The sequence below is a fragment of the Ochotona princeps genome, chromosome 8 (genome assembly GCF_030435755.1).
Source record: "Ochotona princeps isolate mOchPri1 chromosome 8, mOchPri1.hap1, whole genome shotgun sequence".
Taxonomy (NCBI): domain Eukaryota; kingdom Metazoa; phylum Chordata; class Mammalia; order Lagomorpha; family Ochotonidae; genus Ochotona; species Ochotona princeps.
The window spans coordinates 4,559,483-4,574,326 of NC_080839.1; the positions used below are offsets into that span (position 1 = coordinate 4,559,483).

At 47.7% G+C, this 14,844-nt stretch overlaps 1 protein-coding gene across 3 annotated transcripts in view; it reads right to left on the reverse strand.

Moving 5' to 3' along the window:
* NCK2 (NCK adaptor protein 2) overlaps nt 1-14,844 on the reverse strand; it is a 154,217-nt gene that overhangs the window by 70,810 nt on the left and 68,563 nt on the right. For all 3 annotated transcript variants that reach the window (XM_058667449.1, XM_058667448.1, XM_058667450.1), the window contains exon 2: nt 7,685-7,868. The gene's annotated coding sequence lies outside the window, so the exon portion shown is untranslated. The remainder of the gene's footprint in view (nt 1-7,684; nt 7,869-14,844) is intronic.

Consider the following 14,844-nt stretch of genomic DNA (forward strand, 5'->3'; position numbering starts at 1 on the left):
TTGCAACTGGAGCTCATGTCAAGGCCCAAGAGAGACGCCAAATACAGGAACTAACCACACACCTCCAGGAACTGGAAAAGCAGCAGCAGATGAGCCCCACACAAAACAGAAACAAGAAATCATCAAAACAAGGGAGGAAATCAACCAGATAGAAATAAAAAAAAGCCATACACAACATCAATGAATCAAAAAGCTGATTTTTTAAAAAGATAAACAAAATAGACATCCCACTGGCCCGACTGACAAAGAAAAAACAAGAGAAGGCAAGAATTAACAGCATCAAAGATGAAAAAGGCAACATAACAACAGACATTACAACCATTAAGAACATAATTAGAAATTACTACAAAGCACTGTACTCCAACAAATCAGAAGATCACCAAGAAATGGAAAAGTTCTTAGACTCACACAACCTGCCAAAACTTAGCCCAGAGGCAACAAACGACCTGAACAAACCCATAACTGAAGTAGAGATTGAATCAGTGATTAAAGACCTCCCAACAAAGAAAAGCCCAGGCCCAGACGGCTTCACTACAGAATTCTACAAAACATTCCGAACAGAACTAACACCAATCCTCTACAAACTCTTCAAAACAATAGAAAAGGAAGCAACCCTTCCAAACTCATTCTATGAAGCCAACATTACCTTAATCCCAAAACCGGACAGAGATCCTACAGAGAAAGAAAACTACAGACCTATCTCTCTGATGAACATCGATGCTAAGATACTCAACAAAATCCTAGCCAATAGAATTCAAAAACACATCAGACAGATCGTTCATCCAGATCAAGTAGGATTCATCCCTGGAATGCAGGGATGGTTCAACATCCGGAAATCCATAAATGTGATACACCACATCCAAAAACTGAAAAACAAGAATCACATGATAGTATCAATAGACGCAGAAAAAGCTTTCGACAAAATCCAGCACAACTTCCTGCTAAAGACCCTAACCAAGGTAGGCATAGATGGAAAAATCCACAACATAAGCAAAGCCATATATGAAAAACCCAATGCCAGCATCATACTGAATGGAGAAAAGCTGGAACCCTTCCCACTGAGATTTGGAATAAGACAGGGATGTCCGCTTTCTCCACTGCTATTTCTAGAGGTACTCGCTGAGGCCATAAGACAAGAAAAAGAAATCAAAGGAATCCAAATGGGAAATGAAGAAGTCAAGCTTTCACTATATGCAGATGACATGGTCCTTTATATGGAAGAGCCAAAAGGCTCAACACAGAGACAACTAGAACTTATAGGAGAGTTCAGTAGAGTGGCAGGGTACAAAATTAATGAACAAAAATCAACAGCCATGCTGTATGCGAACAGCCCCAAGATGGAAAAAAGATTTAACCAGCAAGATACCATTCAAAATAACAGAGAAAAGTATTAAGTATCTGGGAATAAACCTAACCAAAAATGTAGGAGACCTATTTGAGGAAAACTACAAACTACTTAAAAAAGAAATTGAACAAGACCTCAAAAGATGGAGTAACATCCCATGCTCCTGGATAGGTAAAATCAATATGATTAAAATGTCTATATTGCCAAAAGCAATATATACATTCAACGCAATTCCAATCAAATTGCCAAAAACATTCTTTACGGAACTGGAAACAATGATCCAAAGGTTCATCTGGAAACACAAAAAACCACGAATAGCTAGAACCATCCTGAAGAACAGGAAGTTAGTAGGGGGAATCATAGTCCCGGACCTCTGGACATACTACAGGGCAGTGGTTATCAAAACAGCCTGGTACTGGCACAAAGATAGAGAGAAAGATCAATGGAGCAGAATAGAAACACCAGAAGGGAACCCACACAGATACAGTCAAATAATCTTTGACAAAAGGACAAACGATAATCCAGGCAAATGGGAAGGTCTCTTCAATAAATGCTGTTGGGACAACTGGTTGATAGCCTGTAGAAACAAAAAGATAGACCCACATCTCTCACCACATACTAAGATCAGATCTAAATGGATAAAAGATCTAAACCTGCATCCAGAAACCTTCAAACTTTTGGAAGAAAATGTTGGAAATACTCTGCAAGATCTAGGGGTAGGTCCCTACTTCCTAAGAAGGACACCAAAAACAGTAGAAATCGAGGCCAAAATAAACAAATGGGACCTCATCAAACTAAGAAGCTTCTGCACAGCAAAGGAAACAATCAACAAAGTAAAAAAGCAGCCCACAGAATGGGAGAAGATCTTCGCGCACGACATAGGTGATAGAGGGCTGATCTCCAGAGTATACAAAGAATTACAAAACAGCCAAAACACCAAAATAAACAAGCCACTCAAGAAATGGGCACGGGAAATGGGCAGACACTTCACAAAGGAACAATCCCAAATGGCAAATAAACATATGAAAAAATGCTCAAGTTCCCTGGCAATAAGGGAAATCCAAATTAAAACATCAATGAGGTACCACCTAACGCCAGTAAGGGTGGCCCACATGAAAAACACCAACAACACTTGCTGGCGAGGTTGCGGGGGAAAAAGGAACCCTACTCCACTGCTGGTGGGGCTGCAGATTGGTACAGCCTCTATGGAAATCAGTATGGAGAATATTCAAACAACTCAAAATCGACATACCATATGACCCAGCTACAGCACTCCTAGGGATATATCCAGAACAATTGTTTTATGAGAAACCAACATGCACTCCTATGTTCATAGCAGCACAATCAGTAATTGCAAAAACATGGAAGCAACCAAAACGCCCATCAGCAGAGGATTGGATAAGAAAGCTATCGTTCATCTACTCCATGGAATACTACTCAGCTATTAAAAAAAACAAAATGCAGTTCTTTGTGGCTAAATGGGCCAAACTGGAAACCATAATGCTAAGAGAAATGAACCAATCCCAAAAGGTTAGATACCACATGTTTGCCTTAATTTAAGATGATATGATGCTAAGCATAACATGTTATGTTACGGATATTATGTTATATGTAGTATATAAACTAAAATTGAACTGTGAATGGGGGGTCACAGAAAGTGGTTAAGAACTCGCATTTTTAACATGTTGACTGCTCAATACCATGTCAATTAATTCCATAACGATGTTAAGTGCTGCAGATGGTATATTAGTGCTTTTATTTGACCGGGATGATACTCTGCTGTCTCTGCCCTCAGACCAGAGAGGGTCTACCCAATAAGTAGTTGGACTTGACTGGACTATAAGATGTTGGACTCTATGCTTGGCATATACTTGCAAAGAGGGAATTTCAACTGAACTTGAACTATGGTTATGCAACAAGGTGGAGGAACCCACCATGGGGGGAGGGTGGGGGGAGAATCCCAGATTCTATGTAATTACAACACAATGTAACTAATGAATAAATTTAATTAAAAAAAAAAAAAAAGATGTCAGTTGGAATGCCCATATCCCATCCTGGAGTCCCTGGGTTCAAGTCCCAGCTCTGCTTCTGAGTCCAGCTTTCTGTTAATGCCCACCTTGGGAAGCAGCATGCAACGGCTCTGTAGCTGTGTTCCTGTCACCTACATGGGAGAGCCAGCTTTTGCCTGGTCCAGTCCCCAGCTCCTGTGGACATTTGGGAGCACTGTACTTCTCAAAACCAAAACAAAAAACAAACAACAACAACAACAACAAAAAAAAAACAAACAAGAGTAAGAAACTGAAATAGTCATTCATTGGACTTTGTTTTTAAAAAAATTTTAATTCCTGTGAAGACACAATCCTAGGCTGAAAGCTCCAAAACTCCAAGAAGCTAAACTCACGAAGGAAGCAAGAGCCAATGTCAGGAGCTTTCCTAAGTCTCCCGCTATGGTCTGGATGCCACTTGAACACAGCCTGGGAAGATCCTGAGCTGGAATCAACCCCTCACTGTGAGGTACCAAGTGGATGGGAACGCAGGTGATGGCTTTAGTGGTGGTGCCTTCTAGGGGTGATAGGTTTGGTGAGACAGAAGGGCGGAACTCTGACTAAATCCCAGCGGCTTTATAAGGAGAAAGAGACCACAAGGCACATGTGTGCCACCTGCCTCTGCCATGGCTAGCTGCATGCCACCCTGAGACTCAGCCATAAGGCCATCAACTGTGGACTGAACCATGAACTAAACACACCTTAGCCCCTTTTTCTTGCTACTCAGCCTGAGGCATTTTGCTTGACTACTACCAAACAGACTTAAATATACCTGTGAGTACACTGGAAAAAACTGTTCTGGAATAAGTCAAAGGTCATATCGCTCAAAGGAGCATTGTTGGATAGCATGCACTGAGAGCCACACTGCATCTATGGGAGAATGGCCATTCCAGCAGACGGCACTTGTCACATGCTTTGCCAGTAGTAAGGCGTTATCAGCTTCCAACTGCAAGAATCACAGTCCATCTCGAAGCGCACATGGGAAGGGGATTAACTGCAGCTCATCCACGTGTTCAGCTAACAGCTTTGCATCTAAAGGGAACTGTGAGAGATCAGCCTTGGATCTCTGCCTGCTACCCGGTGGGCGTTACTCACAGATCACCTGCCCAGGATCCGAGGCATAGCTCCCAGCCCTGCATGCAGAACATGACCTGTGACATGAACAGAGGGTCTAGGAAAATAGACGCACCTTCTAGCCAATTGCAATGTCATTGCTGGTTGGTAGAGGCGGACTGTTGGGAGACGCCCTCCTGCCCTCCCCATCCCTATTTTATGTAAGCTTGTATTTTGTTCACAATAAAGAGACATCCCTCACCACTTTGTCCCCAGTGATCTTGCGGCTGAAGAACACTACTGCCTCACCCTTTGGTGGCCTTGGGGCCTGCTGGCAGTAATTTACCTGAGAGGAAAAAGCCTGCCACCAAACTCATCCCACAGCTTCCACATCCCAAAGCCAGGAGAGCACACCACCTGCCCAACAGGGGGTTGTCTCTCCAGAGAGACCTGGCAGGCCCCTCTGCCACTTGGCTTGAGTACCCCCACCCCCTTCCTGTGCTGGTCCAGATCATCACACACTGCCCACACTGGGCATCCAAGGCCGATGTTCCCCCAACTGTGCTATCAGCCCAGCACTGAATCTACTTCCTTCTCATTCACTCAATGGTGGGGGTGAGCCAGCTACAGCTTTTCCTACTGGCACCTCCACACAGCCAATCAAACAGCACATACTGGTCACCAATCCATTATTAACCTAGATGATGTGGAATCTCAACGAACCTTTACCAGGCGATTCCACCTTGCCTGTCCTTTGCCATTTGTTCTAAATTTAACATGCCCTAGCTTTCTCAGATCCCTCCCCAAAGGGCTGGTTCCTCCTTGCGTCAGCAGGGACTAGCAAATGAACCCCAACTCCAGGAGTCACCACCGTGGCCGAGGTGTCAGAGGGCAGTCAGTTGCCCAACAGCATGAGAAACGGTGTCCATAACTACATTTGATCTATCGTAGTTGCTAAGGCAACTACTGCAAGAAAAACTGTCTAGAATAATACAGTTGGTGTTCACAATCAATATTTACCACATCAATGGCGACATCTCAAGCTTCTCCCCAAGGAATGTTTTTCTAAACCAAAGAAGTCAATCTGAACAAGTAAACTAGGGTTACTATCTGGAAGTCATGAACTTATGAAGCAAAAATGAGCATTGATAAGTGATACAGCAGTTAGGATACTTCCTGGGACACTTCGATTATACACTGCAATGCCTTGATTGGGGTCCTGGCTCTATTTCTGACTCCATCATCCTGTTAATGACCACCCTAGGAACAGCAAGTGATGCTCAAATGCCTGAACCCCTGTCATCCAGTGGGAGACATGAATTGAGTTTCCTGGCTCTTGGCTTTGGGCTGGCCCTATCCTGGATGTCACAGGCATTTTGGGCAGTGAACCAACAAGTGAATGATCTCGGTCTCCTCCTGCTCTCCTTCAAAATTAAAGAAACCACGTGGGTACAGACAGCCTTCAGTAACACACTTGTTTTAATGATAATCGATGTGAAGCTCTCGGCACGTACAACACCATTGCTGGGTGTTCATGCAGACCCTGCTGCTACGGATAAGCTCGTATTTCTTCCTCCAGACTTCTAGGGGATGCCCGAAAACTTCAAGTCTGCTGATGCCACTAGTGATCATGAACTTTCTACAGAAACAGAATCAGATTCCGTTACTGATGAACTATTTGAAACCCCTGATGATGAGATCTGAGAGTTGGCAGTTTCTGGCTTATCTTCCCCTGAAATATCCGTTGACAGACAGACTGACATACGATACCTCTTCAAATGACTCAGGCTTAAAGGTCCCGCTTCAGTGACAAGGAACAAAGAACTGAGTGACCATGGATTTCAAAAGAGTTTTCTCACTGCTCAGAAATCTCCCAGGATCAGAATGGAGAGACCCAGAAATCTCCCAGGATCAGAATGGAGAGACCTCGGTGATGATCACCTAGCTGAGGCTCTTGGAAGGACGTCTGGGCACGCCTTACACCTGCTCGAAGGGATCTGAACCTAAGAGCTCACGAGCCTGGGGCAGGCAAGTCCAGGGCAACACAGCACACAGGGAGGACGGGCAAGGGCAAGGAACTGGGTCATGCCCCATGCGCGCCAAGCTCTCGAGTCCAAACGAGAGGCTAAGCCTGCAGGTCTTAACCAACAATACATCAAGAAGTATGCTATTTTCTCCAAAAGAAATCATACAGGATAACCCAAGACACGAAGATACTTAATCCTCCCCTTGCAAAATACACATATTAATCTTATGCTACTCTAAATACTATACATCAAAAGGGGCAGAACCAAAATTAAGAAGGTCCTAGAAGATTAAAAATAAAGGAGTCAAGGAGAAAGAATACACCCAGCAAAGTTCCAAACCAGTCATGAGCCACACAAGCATGCCTTAGTCAACGGCAGACCATCTGCTCCGCAGTGGCCTGCCCAACAGGGATGGCACAGACACAGCTCATGTGAGCACAAGCCAACTGAACTCACCAGGTGACCCATTTCCCTGAAAGCATCTCCCCTGTTGAGCAGCCCAACTACGGCAGTTTTACACCAAGGAAAATGAAATTCCAATTTATATTTAAATGTTTAGAAACCATTATACCAAGAAAGTCTTCTGTCCAAAACTACTGATTTATTAATTTGTAGAAGGTGGAAGCCACGGCAGCTTTTCAGGGAAGGCTGGTGTGGGGTGCTGTTGCAAGGCTGAGATGGTCTTCTGGAGATGAAACTCATTTCTGATAAAGAGCCTACGATTGCTCCGCCAGAACCAGGCAGCACCCTGCTCGACATGACCAATAGCCCCTCGGCAACTGGGATTCCAAGTCAATGGTACACCTAGGCAACAATTACACCACACAGGAGTAGAAGTTTCTGTTTAAAATCTATCAGTGCTGGAGCCCTGGGTCCTGCATCATCCTGCTGCATTAGCGTCAGGATGTTAGTGGGCAGTACACAGGAGGTGCCAACTCATCACACACAGGGTTGGCCAGGTGAAGCACAGCCACGGCCTTCAGGTGCGGGATGCTCACTATCTTGAGGCCTGTGGACATCCTCAAAACCATCCCACGACAGAGATGGAACAGAGAACCTGCTGTTTTAGCCAGCCCTTGGAAGCCTAAGCTTACTGTGAATTACAGCTACAGCGCTGCTATTTGAGGAGTCTACAACGCATCCTGCCAACTCAGCACTCGAAGCCAAACCAGCTCACTGACCTGCCTGTTCAAAGCACAAAACTGCAGACTCACCTTTGGCACACAGTGAACAAGAGGTGACTGGCAAAACACAGGACTCTTCAGAAAGACGAATCTTCCAGCTGCTCACACGTTTGAGGTTACCATGTGGCGAGAATTCTCCAAATTAAACCCAACTCGAATCTCAGCAGAGCATTACGATCTGGGACATCCCTCGGACGAAGCAAACACAAGAAATCTAAAAAGGAAATGCAAAGAAGTATACAGCGGGTCAGCTTGCTTGTTCTAAGTAACCATGTTTCAAAACATTAATTTGTCTGAAACCAATCAGGGATTACTATTATTTTTGGTGGAGTGGTAGGGGGTTGCGGGAGAGAACCAGACAGCAATATAGATATGGAGATCATCTATCCCAAATGCCTGCTAGTGTTTCTCACTTTGTTTTTTTTAAACTACCTGTTGTTGAAAGATTTCTACCCAAAGTCAAGTGTCCCATCCATTTCCACCCACCACTCTTCAATGAGCTCTGAGCAAATGGCAGGAAGGGCCCTTCACACCTGTCAACAGTAGGTGTAGGGAAGAAGGCATGGGTGGGCACAGGGCCCCCTACACACAGAGACAAGCTGCTTGGAGGTCCCAGCACAGGACAGCATAGCACAGCAAGGCACGGAGCACAGGCATTGGTTAGAACCTTTCTCTTTCAGAGACCCACACAGCCAGCTCACTGGTAAGGGCCCTTGGCCTAGGGCTTGAAACATCCTCTCACTGTAGGAGACCTGAGCACACCACCCCACAGCACAAGTGGGCCAGGAGGCTGGCAGTGGCACACAGCTGACATGTACCTCCTGCCTGGCCTCAAGGTCACGGCTTGGGCTAGCGTTTTTTTGGCTGTGACTTAAGAGTTTCAACAGGATCCTGTCACATCCTGTGGACCTCCCAGGAGGTCACCAGTGTGTTTAATTACCTTTCTACCCCAGAGGGGATCTGTCCCAACCGTTCACTGAGAGAACATCTGTTCATTCATCCCTGGCATGATGATGACCCAAAACGTTAAATACCCTACAGAAAAATCGAATTCTAATGCAAGTCGGCCTATCGCAAAAATGCTGTAAGGCCAAGTGCAGAAATTATGATTCAAAAGTAATTCCTCCAGCTGTATTCTCTGTGTTGTTCTTTTTTAAACAGGATGTAACGTGAGGGAAGGGGGCTGATCGGAACAGGAACGGCAGACTGGCGAGACAGCCACCACGCACTAGGCGATTCCAGCCTTTTCTCAGCTAAATGCTGCCAACGACATGGCAGATTGTCCGGAAGCGGAAGGGCTGCTTTCCAGACCCAAGTCGCAGCCTCATTTCTAAGTGGACACTAACAACTGACGATTGTTGTTTACTGAAGCAAGTGACCAATAACAGCAACACGCCCGGCAGCCCGGACTCCCAACCCCCATCTCCACATAGAATAAGCTGGATCATTAACACTTGAACCGAAAAGTAACTGCCTAGTTTGAGACCTCCCTAGGCCAATGTTAGCATCTTTCTCTCTCTCTCTTTCTCTCTGTTTGAGCTGCCCACTACAGGCCTCCCCCAGCAAGCACTCTCTGCCTGGATGCTCCCTGCAACAGCCTGGAGAACCGCACCAAAGAGCGAGGAGCTGCACGGGGCTCTGGAATCCTCCAAGCTTGGAGAGCCGATGGGAAGACGTGAACTAACCCAGCAGTACCAGCCCAAGTGTATCTGTTTAAAATCCACTGCACGGGACCAGTGGCCATACTGGATTCAAGAGGGAAACGTGAAGGCTGCAGTATTTCCTCTGAGAAGAGCACTTCATCGGGAAACTGTCACTGCACTACGCCTGCCAGTAACCACCATGATCCCAGTTTCTCTATGAGTTCCGATGAAGTCTGTCCAATGCCTCGGTCGAACCCTGCCCATGCAAAACCTCAGAATGACAACCTAAACTCAACGGGGAAAGCAGACACTGCTGTGCTAAATACCAACAACGGTCCTCCCTGTGAGCCCTGTCGGGTCCAGGGTCACCGGCAGGGTAGAAGGCCAAGGAATGCTTTCTCCATCACCGGCCTCAGGCACATGGAAATATATGAAGGAGGCATGCACTACTCTTCACAACTACTCCACCGTAGCACCCTGAGCCTCTGCTTCCAGAAATAAACCATGACAAGGGAAGGCAAGAAGGAGCGATCAACTCACTCAGCTTAAGCACCTCTTTGTTAGTTTGAATTTCAACTCATAAAAACACCGGACTTTGGGCCCAGCGTGGTAGCCTTAATGGCTTAAATCCTTCCCTTGCACGCGCAAGAATCCCATATGGGTGCCAGTTTGTGTCCCGGAAGCCCTGCTTCCCTTCCAGCTCCCTGCTTATGACCTGGGAAAGCAGTCGAGAACGGCCCAAAGCCTTGGGACTCTGTGCCCATGTGGGAGACGCAAAGGAAGCTCCTGTCTCCTGGCTTGAGATCAGCTCAGCTCTGGCCGTTGCGGTCACTTGGGGAGTGAATCAGTGAACGGAAGCTTCACCACCATAAATCCTAAGGTACTTTCTGAGCTCACTGGAACACTGAGATTTTCACTTGTTGACCTGGAGTCACACCACAAAGTTCAGGCAGATTTTCTCCTAGTTGCAGAAGCAGGCTCTGTCCTATTGTTCCCCTTAGCTGTGACAGGTGCAGGGACAGGCGTGGAGTGACCCCTAGGCAAGCTGTCCCAGCCCAACCCAAATCCCCGCAGTGCTGGCACAATGCCCAGGCTACTTCCTCCAAACCTCAGTGTGGACCAGATGCCCTGTGGTGGTCTCATCCATAACCAAGGCACTTAACTGGAGTGTAGCCACTTGGGGTCCCGACAACAGCCCCATACTGCATGCCTTGTGCGTACGGCACTACGCTCCCGCCACCTCCAAGCTGGCTGGCTTGTCCAGATGATGGAAGCTCAGGGTGCCCCCTCTTTTCTCCCTGCCAGCACAGAGCTGCAAGCAGGAAGAACATCAGTCAAGGGGGACAGCCACTTAGCTGCTGCCACAGCAATCTCCACAACGCCACCCATCGCTGCCTCCAGCAGAATAAGGACACAATGTCCTCTGAGTGGGTCCCGTTGTTTTTCTTTAATTAACAGATGCACTCATTTAAGAGTGGCAGTCCTAGCCACTGGGTCACTCCACAAATGCCTAGAACAGAAAGGGCAGGCTGGAGGTCAAAGCAAGAAGCCCAGGACACAGCCCAGATCTCCCACGGGGACAGCAGGAACCCAGTTACCTGAGCCCTCAGCAGCGCCTCCCCAGTTCTGCACAGAAGGAAGCTAGAGTCCAGAGCTGGGGGCTACAAATCAGACCCAAACACACCAACGCTGGAGGCAGGTGTCCTAACCCGGGGAATACAAGTTCTCCCCTTGACTGATGTTAAAGCCAGGCATAGGAACTTAAAACATAGACATACATATTTGAAAGGCAGAGTTCTACAGAATGAGTGAGAGAGTTCATCTGCTGATTCACAGCCCGAATTGCTACAATGGCCAGGGTCAGGCCAGGTCGAAGCTAGCAGCTTTATTCAGGTCACTCACACAGTTGGCAAAGGACCAAAGGCACCCTTTTGCTCCTTTCCCAGGTGCATTACCAGGGAGCTAGACTTGAAGTGCAACACCTGCGACTTGGACTAGTAACCTATGGGAGGCTGATAGGATAGGCTGCGGCTTAACCTACTGAGCCAAAGCGTCTTTCATTCTTTTTACCTACAGTGCTGCCCTTGCAAGAACAAAACTCCACAACACCCAGCTAACAGCATGTGCTGCTTCCACCGTGGGAGGCTAAGGCAGGCCAGTTGACACCTCACCTTCACAGCCCCTTGCTCTCTTAGCTGTCAGTGGTCAAGGCAGCAAAGTGGGTAGGTGCCAAGTGAAGCGCACAGCCTAGGCTCTCGGTGCACAAGGTCTTACCCCATGGCGCCTCAAAACGCTCATGGAAGATCTTCCATCCGTTGATTCACTCCCCGAGCGGCTGCAATGGCCAGAGCTATACCAATCCAAAGCCAGGAGCCTCCTCTGGGTCTCCCACGCGGGTGCAGGATTCCAGGGCTTTGGGTCGTCTTTGACTGCTTTCCCAGGCCACAAGTAGGGAGCTGGATGGGAAGTGAGGCTGCCGGGATTAGAACCGGTGCCCATATGGGATCCTGGTGGGTGAAGGAGAGGACTTTAGCTGCTAGGTTACCACGCTGGGCCCCTGCTGAATTTCTTGTACGAGGCGTTTCCGCAAGTGGGGCAGTGCAGTGCTCCGCAAGTCCCCAGGAGCAGTCTAGCTGAAGTTCAACACCGCAGCTCAGCCCTGGGCGCATCCATCACAAGCAGCTTGGCTGCACTTATCAACTCGAAACTCAAGGACTTCCAGGGAAACGACCTGAGTCCTCTCTCAGCACGGTGGTTCCCAGGCACAGGGAGGACCGAGCACAGCCCAAATCAAAGTCCACTCACAGCAGGACTGCTATTGTCGGCTGTCTGCCCAAGGCTGGAATCCTGTCAAATCCAAGTGGCAATGTTGATGATTGGGCTGAGCAGAAGTTGGTGTCCCCTCTACGCGGGGCCAAAAAAACGAAACAACCACAGTTGGGGGGGGAGGGAAAAAACAACAGACCCCATTCCACACTGAGCTGCCAGAGAGACCTCACCTTGGCCCCAGTCACATGTAAAAACAAAGGGTGCTATCTCAAATTCAGACAGCTCTGGATTCTGGAATAATGATTCTGCCTGCAAATATTCCAGCACGAAAAAAGAAAAACATGTGGGCAGTGAGTCAACCATAAGCAATGAGAAGCAAAATGCAGGCCAGAACAACTGATAAGCACGGGTGGGTCAGGATGATGGGCAGCTTGTCTGGCTCGGCCACCAAACCACCTACCCTCTCATCCACAGCCCCAAGTGGTTGGCCAGGACCACAAGTCAATTCTGAAGCTCGAGTCACGTGGGCACAGGCTTCAGAAGTATCAAAAATCAGGGTTGTGGTGCAGCAGCCTAGCGGCTGAAGTCCTTATCTTGCACACGCCAGGATTCCATATGGGCACTGGTTCATGTCCTGGCTGTCACACTTCCCACCCAGCTCCCTGCCCGTGGCCTGGGAAAGTAGTCAAGAACAGCCCCAAAGCCTTGGGACCCTGCACCTGCATTGGAGACCCAAAGGAAGCTCCTGTCTCCTGGCTTCGCATCAGTTCAGCTCTGGCTATTGCAGCAGCCACTTGGGGAGAGATCTTTTTGTCTCTCCTTCCCTCTGTAAATCTGCCTTTCCAATAATACCAAATAAATCTTTAAAACAAACTGGGGCTGGCATCATGGTTTAACAGGATAATCCTCCACTTCCAAACTAGCATCCCATGCGGGTGCCGGTTTGTGTCCCAACTCCCTGCTTATAGCCTGGGAAAACGTAGAGGATGACCCCAAGTCCTTAGGAGCCTGCACGCAGAAGAAGCTCCTGACTCCTGATTCCAGCTCTGACAGGTGTGGCCATTTGGAGAGTGAACCATGGATGGATGGATGGATGGATGGATGGAAGGAAGTGTGTGTGTGTGTGTGTGTGGCCTTCTGAGTCTGCCTTTTAGATGAAATAAATTAGACAAAAAATTGAACCCAAGACGTCAAAAGTTTATGGCCATGTATCTGTTACACATCTCAGTTTGCTGCCCTAGGTTCTAACACAGGGATCGATTAGTGATACTGCTTCTCAGGCATTGCAAGGATTTAGGCTTGCATAACAGCTTATTTCATTTCCTAACAGGTTCTCCACAGGCGTTTCCCTAAGTTCCTGCTTCCCCGCCCCTGGTCTACAGCCTAATTTTCATCATCAGACTAATCCTGCCTGCAGATCTCCACGTCACAGTTGGTCACCTAACTACTACCACTTTTCAAAAGGCTCCCTGGCAGTTCCTTAGTCAGCACCCACAGGATTTGCTTAGGTGCCCAAATCAGTACAACTACGAGGAGTAGCGTGCAAACAAAAATAAACTCCAACCAGTAACACACACAACTGAATGAAAACTAGGGGAGGGTTTGAACAGAAGAATGGAAAGACAGACTCAATTCTCCAGCGAGACTGTCGCAGTGCACTGGGTGACCTGAAGGCTGCTGTACAAGTGTCAGGCACTCTGTGGATTAGCATGTGCCACGTGATGGGGGGCGGGGTAGGGAGAAAGTCTGAAAGGACAAGGCAAGCCAAGGTCAGCAGGGGAGCAAATCCTCTCTCTCTGGGTCACCTCACCCACCTTTCATAACACACACACATTTTAAGAAACAGAATCTTGAAAAGCAGTCAGACCACATTCTTCTTAACTGTGGTCACAGCTAACAAATTTAAGGAGAGGAACCAGGAGATGAGGCACATCATTTCACCTTCAACTTCATTGGCTTCAACACTTGAACTCTTACAATATGCCTTAGTTTGGAACAAAGAACAACTGCGGGGTCTGGTACACTGGCACAATTGGATAATGTTCCCCCTTTAAATGCCAGAATCCCATGTGGGTACCAGTTCCTGTCCCAGCTGCACCACTCCCCATCCAGCTCCCTGCTTGTGGCCTGGGAAAGCAGTGAAGGACAGCCCAAAGCCTGCACCTGCATGGGAGACCTGGAAGAAACTCCCGGCTTCTGGCTTCAAATCAGCTCAGCTCCAGGCATTGCAACTACTTGGGGAGTGAGCCACAGATGGAAGATTTTTCTCTCTGTCTCTCCTTCTCTCTGTAGATCCTGCCTTTCCAATAAAAATAAATAAATCTTTTTAAACAGTGTTTTGTTTTGTTTTGTTTTGTTTTAAAGCAACTGAAACACAGGAGGGGGAGGTGGAAAGTTCTCAAACTCTGCATTATCCTTTTAATTGCACACTTCCGGGTGTAAGTGTGTGACTTTGTGCCTTTTCCCCTGCCCTGTCACTGGGCCATGTCCTGAAGCTGAAGCCTCATCTGTTCACTCTCTCACCACCGGGTCATCACCAAGCAAGGGCTCAGCTCGGGGGGCCTTCCACCACTGCTCTGAACACCACCATTCTGCAGAGCCCTCCTCCACTGCTGGCACCCTCCCCCACTTCCCATTGCACAGCTCCCCTCACAGAGCAAGCTCAGTTTAGCGGGTGAGGTGAAACCCCCCACCTCTCTGCAGAAGCTCCCACTTAGGAAAAACTTTTGGGATGACTTCCTAGGCAGGGAAACATTCTTTCCCCTTGGGTCCCGCAGC